The sequence below is a fragment of the Bombus huntii genome, unplaced genomic scaffold (genome assembly GCF_024542735.1).
Source record: "Bombus huntii isolate Logan2020A unplaced genomic scaffold, iyBomHunt1.1 ctg00000062.1, whole genome shotgun sequence".
Classification (NCBI taxonomy): domain Eukaryota; kingdom Metazoa; phylum Arthropoda; class Insecta; order Hymenoptera; family Apidae; genus Bombus; species Bombus huntii.
This window is the reverse complement of record NW_026099323.1, coordinates 29,692-35,445: the sequence shown is the minus strand read 5'-3', so window position 1 is coordinate 35,445 and position 5,754 is coordinate 29,692. Positions and strand designations below refer to the sequence as shown.

At 41.8% G+C, this 5,754-nt stretch overlaps 1 non-coding gene across 1 annotated transcript; it reads left to right on the top strand.

The window, feature by feature from the left end:
- The first annotated feature begins 5,065 nt into the window (after positions 1-5,065).
- LOC126876075 (U6 spliceosomal RNA) lies at positions 5,066-5,172 on the top strand. Its single transcript, XR_007693917.1, has one exon. It is a non-coding gene; the product is annotated as a U6 spliceosomal RNA (small nuclear RNA).
- Positions 5,173-5,754: the final 582 nt, after the last annotated feature.

Sequence of the window (5,754 nt, the reverse complement as noted above, 5' to 3'; positions counted from 1 at the left end):
AAGTGCGCCGGGCGCGCCGCGCCCACCATGGGGTTCGGGCTTGGGCGCTTGGCCTCGGGGCCGCCAAGCAGTCCGGTAGGGAAACCGGGCTGCCTGGCACGGCGGCTCCGGCGACGAGGCGCGATGTGACAATGGCCACACACCGTCCCATCAGCGGGGGAGGCTCCGTTGCGACGTTCACAGCAGTTTCCGGGCCTCTCTCGATCGCAGCCGGGACGGTTATCAGAAGCGGCCTGGCGTCCGTGCCGATTTCCTTCACGTAAAATATATATAAAAAAAAGTTATTTTTCACATAGTTGACTCATTGCTGATCGATCAAGATGGAATCTTGCGATCCGAATTTTTCCCAGGATGCAAGGCTCGTTTGGATTACGAGCGAAAACATATCAAGTGGGGAAATATTTATATCCTCTTCGATACAAGAAAAAAGATAATCGTGCTGAAACGAAGTTCGGTGCCATGTTCGATTAACATTACAAATCCGGAGATAAAAGAGGGATTTATTCCCAAAATCGAACCAATCAAGGGGGTCTATTTTGGTAATGTAGGTGCGAAGAACCATAAGGGACGAGGATATACAAGAATAATAAATACCACATCGAAAGATTACGAATTTATCACACCTACAATGCTAATTAAAGAATTGGAGAACCTCGGCTCGCCGCCTAGCACGACTTGCAAAGCAATTTCAAAATCAAAAGAAAATAGGTTCGACAAAATAATCGAATTATTGCGACTTGAACACTTGAACAAGGAGGAAAGAAAAATCGTCGAAGAATTAATTCGGAGGAATCAAGGTAGATTTCAAATCCCAGGAGATACGTTGGAAGGAACCGAAATTCTAGAGCATCGAATAATCACAACGGACGACATACCGATCAATATTAAACAGTACCGTTATCCACCTGTACATCAAGAAGAGATAAATCGTCAAATTCAAGAATTATTGGATACTGATGTCGTAGAACCATCGATATCTCCATACAATTCTCCGCTATGGATTGTGCCAAAGAAACCAAACTCGCAAGGAAACAAACATTGCAGTCTAGTTATTGATTTTCGAAAGCATAATGATAAAATGTTCGGCGATGCTTATCCGCTCCCCAACACTACAGAGATATTGGATCAATTATGAAGTGCAAAATATTTTTCCACATTCGATTTGGCATCAGGCTTCGGCCAGATTCGAATGACACAGGAGGATGCCCACAAGACTGCATTCTCAACACCATACGGACACTTCCAATTCAAAAGAATGGCCCTTGGATTTCAAAATGCTCCAGCAACATTTCAACGCTTGATGAACTCAGCGTTATCAGGATTGTAAGGAGTAGAACTATTCGTCTATCTGGATGACATAGTGATTTATTCAAGATCTCCTCGCGAACACGAAATTAAATTTAACGAGTTAATGGAAATACTAAATGCAGCCAAATTGCGATTGCAACCCGATAAATGCGAGTTCCTACGACACAAAGTTATTTGGGACACATAATCAGTAAAGATGGTGTAAAACCCGCTCCACAGAAGATCGATGCCGTATCGAAATTTCCATGACCAAGGAAAGCGAAAAATATCAAACAGTTTTTGGGACTAGCGGGATACTACAGATGATTTATACTTAATTTCTCCAAAATTGCAAAACCATTAACACAACTATTGAACAAAGACATCCCCTTTAAATGGTCGGAGAATCAAGAAAATGCATTCAACAATTTAAAAACAGCGCTAATGACAAAACCTATTCTGCAATATCCGGATTTTTCCAAACACTTTAATCTTACGACAGACGCCTCAGGTTATGCAATAAGCGGCGTAAACAGGATAATCAAGAAGACGAAACTTCAGCAGAAGATAAGCAGCACCCGCGTTTTCCCAGGTAGCATCAAAAGGGAATATTAGAAATTAAGACACAGCGTAAACAAGTGTCACATCCCGCGTGTAACGTAGACTGAAACCACCAATAGCGCGAGTGAGCGTTCCAATTTGAAATGTAAATAAATTTTAACAATTTGTATAGAAACCAAATTCGAGCCTCACAACCCCCATGGAATAACCCGTCACATGACGACCCCTCCACGGTAGACCTAAATATATGTAGGGTTTACATTAGAATTAGGGTTAGGGGCGTGAAACGAATCTTCGTTTGGGTTACACGTTGTCGTTATGCAATAGAGAAGACATTGACTAGCGGAAATACGATTATTATAGAACCGGACAAGTAACCGTGGTAGTTAGGTACTCGAGAAACTAATGACAATGATCCTAGGTTCAATAACGAATCCGCGGTCGACGGGATGATAGATGAACGTACTCACAAAATCTAAGTCGGACGCGTAATATTCAGTCGTCGTAAAGGGTTACTCCTTTCATCGATGAGATCGCGAGCGAGAATGCCTTTCCCGTCCCGATGATGCCACAGAGGAAAACTATAATGGGGTGTGTCTAAGGACACGAGATCATCGGATTCGTCGAGAAAAGCCTTCGTTCAGAAAGTAAGGGAAATTGGCGTTGCTGCTAATTGGTCAATCTCCATATCGGTGGTTAGAAAAAGATGCTAGCCGCCCTCGAGGGAAAGTTGCTAGTGGGAGACGCCGCTCGTTGAAAAATAGGTCTCCCCTATTTTCCCGTAGTTGGGACAAAGACTGTTTGTCTGTTTGAAGGACTTTAGTTGACTAAACCTTAAGATTTATAACGAGCCCTCGAGCTAGCTGAACATGTACTGCGGAGACGCATCGACATCTGGCAATCATCTTACTCGAAGAATAGGGTCTGCGTGTAGCGAACTACGGAACAGAGACCGTTGGAATGTTTACTGTCGAGTGTTACAACTATTTCCTTCTTAAGGAGAGCTATAGAATTATTCCATGCCTTTGTTAGACAAAGCGTTCATCCCGTGACCGCGAGCCCAAGCTCATTATCACAATTCTCGAACAATTACAATCGGATTGAATAACTACAATTGTTCAATTACAGCTATAGTAGACTCTAGGTTACAATGTTGCGGGATTATCCAAAATTCCAAAGGCTCCGGTGTTCTTTCATCTCCGACATATAAATAAGCGTAGCAACATAGAAGAGAGAGAGGTAATTCCTTAGTTCAGAGTTCCTCAGTTCCCCAGTTCTTGTTAGTCTTGTTAATCGACGTGTTTGCATTTGTCAATTTGTAAATTATTGCAAATCTATCAAATTAAAATCTTGTAATTAATAAGAGTGAAAACGTATTGCGAACGATTCGAGTAACTTCGAGTATTTGAAATTTCAACGAGAATTCTGCCAATATCCAATTAAAATATGAATAAACATTTTTTTGTGAAGAATATTTGTCTAATAATATAATAGGATTAAGCGAACATTTATTTTCACCAACTTTAATCCTCTCCCGTGCCAGTACTCCTGCGCGTAGCAGGTTAGCCGAAACGTGGAGTTTAATTGTCAATCGCATTAAATAACAGACAACACTACAATTTAATCTGAATTCAAAAATTAACGGCAACACAACCAAAACGGGCCAAACAAAACGTAACACAAGACAACCAAGAAAACGAAACCTCAGCTTAACAACAATTGTAGTTGGATGAGTGTATGATTCTCTAGAGGAGCAGACTTTCGATTAAAATTTATTTCGATTAAAAATTACAAAATATGGAATACTTTCAAGAGTGCTATGTGAAGCTCTTACAGGATGCTCTTACGTATGCAACTTTTACGTGTATACTGTTGAAAGAAGAAAATTAGAAGACACTGTTCTAAGGATTACTGAACCTTACAAGAACATATGGCAACATATTTATCACAATAACTACTATAACAATATCGATATGGATAAAACACTTCTGAAAAACAAATTGTGAGTATGTGAAACAACTAAAAAATATAAAGGTCTAACTCCATCACTCCAAACAATAAAACTTTCAAGATGTTAACATGCATTTTATGGAAACCACCATATTTTGTTAGAAGTATGGAATATGTTACGTCCGGTGACTCTCTACGGTCGAGGTGTCCATCAACTGTGCATATATATGTCGGGTTATCATTAGAATTTAAGGCGCGTAACGATTCTTCGTTTGAATTAGCCATTGTTTTACGAAACAGAGATTATATTTACGCGAATATACAAGATTTTACAAAATATTATGAATAATGAGTTTAATGAATGATAAGATTAACAAACGATAAGTTTAACTAATGATTAGATTAAAGAATAATAAGTTTAACGAATAATAAGGGGAACAAATAATATGTCTTACGAATAATAAATTTCACGAATAATGAGATTAACGATTAATAGGTTTTACGAATAATGAATTTAATTAACGCTATTAACAATGTTCCTGGGTTCAAACGAATCCACGGTCAACGGGATAACTCTTTACTATGCGTAGAATAATTTTAAATACAAAAGATGCGATTCCAAGGCGATCACACGAATGAATATCTGATGAAAATCTTTTTCGCTATACGACTGCATTTGTTTATTATATGCTCGCTGGAGGCATCGAGAAGGTTCCAATCGCCTTTGCTAGGCAGTTTCTGTCAAAAGTTTGTTGTATACTCTTTGGAAGCATCGAGAAAGATCCAAACGCCGTTGCTAGGCAGTTTCTGTCTGGAGTTTGATTCCTAATACAACGTGTGTCCCATTATATCGACATCTCCAAAGTACAATTCTATGTGATTTCTAGGGAGAACAATATAACCGATCCACACCTTCGTCAGGCAAAACGTTTATCCCGTGACCGTGGCTACGTTCGGCGACCAGTTGTCACCTCGAACCCACTTTCGCAATCACAAATATCAAACAATTACAAATGACAACAATTGCTTAATTACAGCTATGATAAAATCTAGGCTAAAGCATTAGAAAACTTTCCCAAAAGTTGCAAAGGGAAGGCTCCGGTTTTCCTTTCATCTCCGACATATAATTATGCGGGTCGCAATAATCCTAAGGAACGGTCATAAAACGAGGCTTCTGGATTTACCGCTAAAGCAGTTAAGTGGCCTAAAACACCTTCAAATCGAGACATTCCTTATGGTTATTGTTCCATCAGGTAGAAATTGGGGAGTACTTGCTTCGGCATTACATATACTAAAATTGGAACGATACATAGAAGATTAGCATGACCCCTGCGCAAGTATGACACGCAAAATCGTGAAGCGATCCACACTTTCGGGGAACACGAGGTGGGTATGGGTTTTCAGGGCGTAGGACTATGCCCTGGGAAAGTGGCTCGTCGGTGCCTTTGGCACCCGCCAGTTTGCAGATCCGGTGCAGAGAATTTTGCGGAGGATGGTTATGGCAGACAAAAAAGGCAGTAACGTTTACGGCGCAGGGAAAAGATACCTCAGTACCGGTGCAGCCGCGGGTTGTAAAGCGAGCCCCGCTGCGTCGCCATCGAGCAATCGTGGCCGTCCGGGGGTGGACCATCAGGCCCCCGGGCGTGTTCATGCGTCTGGTGACGAGGACGTGCAACCAGAGGAGTCTCGGGGAAGGTCAGAGGGTCCGGATGTAACTATCAGCGGCCCGGGATCTTCGTCGGATGGGCTGCTTTCGCGGTACGGTGGCGGCGGCAGGGTGAGATTCGACGACGAAATGTCATCGTGTCCTTCCTCTACGACCGTTGTGAACGCGCTCGGCAAGCGATCATACCGGAAAATTACCCGGTCATGGTTGGCCTCACGGAGGGCGAGAGCGTTTAACGCTGAACTCCAACGGCGCACGTGGTCACCACCTCCGCCGTCGCCTCAACAATC